This window comes from Gekko japonicus, unplaced genomic scaffold (genome assembly GCF_001447785.1).
Source record: "Gekko japonicus isolate JY-2015 unplaced genomic scaffold, Gekko_japonicus_V1.1 scaffold1289, whole genome shotgun sequence".
Lineage (NCBI taxonomy): Eukaryota > Metazoa > Chordata > Lepidosauria > Squamata > Gekkonidae > Gekko > Gekko japonicus.
The window spans coordinates 211,039-211,336 of NW_015175397.1; positions in this window are offsets into that span (position 1 = coordinate 211,039).

A 298-nucleotide genomic window follows, 5' to 3' on the forward strand; every position below is an offset into this window, starting at 1 on the left:
AGAGAGCCCCAAGGACGCCCATTGCTGCCTCCCTGGGGCCTGCGCCGGAGTGCTGCGGCCCTGGGGAGGCCAGAGGAGGCTCGTCACTGCGTTCCCGAGCCAGTGCTGGAACGCTGCAGCACGGGGGAGGCCAGAAGACACTCCCCACCATCTCCCAGGGTAAGTGAGGGATCCACGGGGGGCGGCGGAGGCTTGATTGGGGGAGTGGGAGAGCCTCCCCCCATCTCTTTGCCCTCTTTCTTTCCCTCCTTTCCTTCCGCTTTCCTTTCCTTTCTCTCCTTTTCTTTTTCTCTTTCCC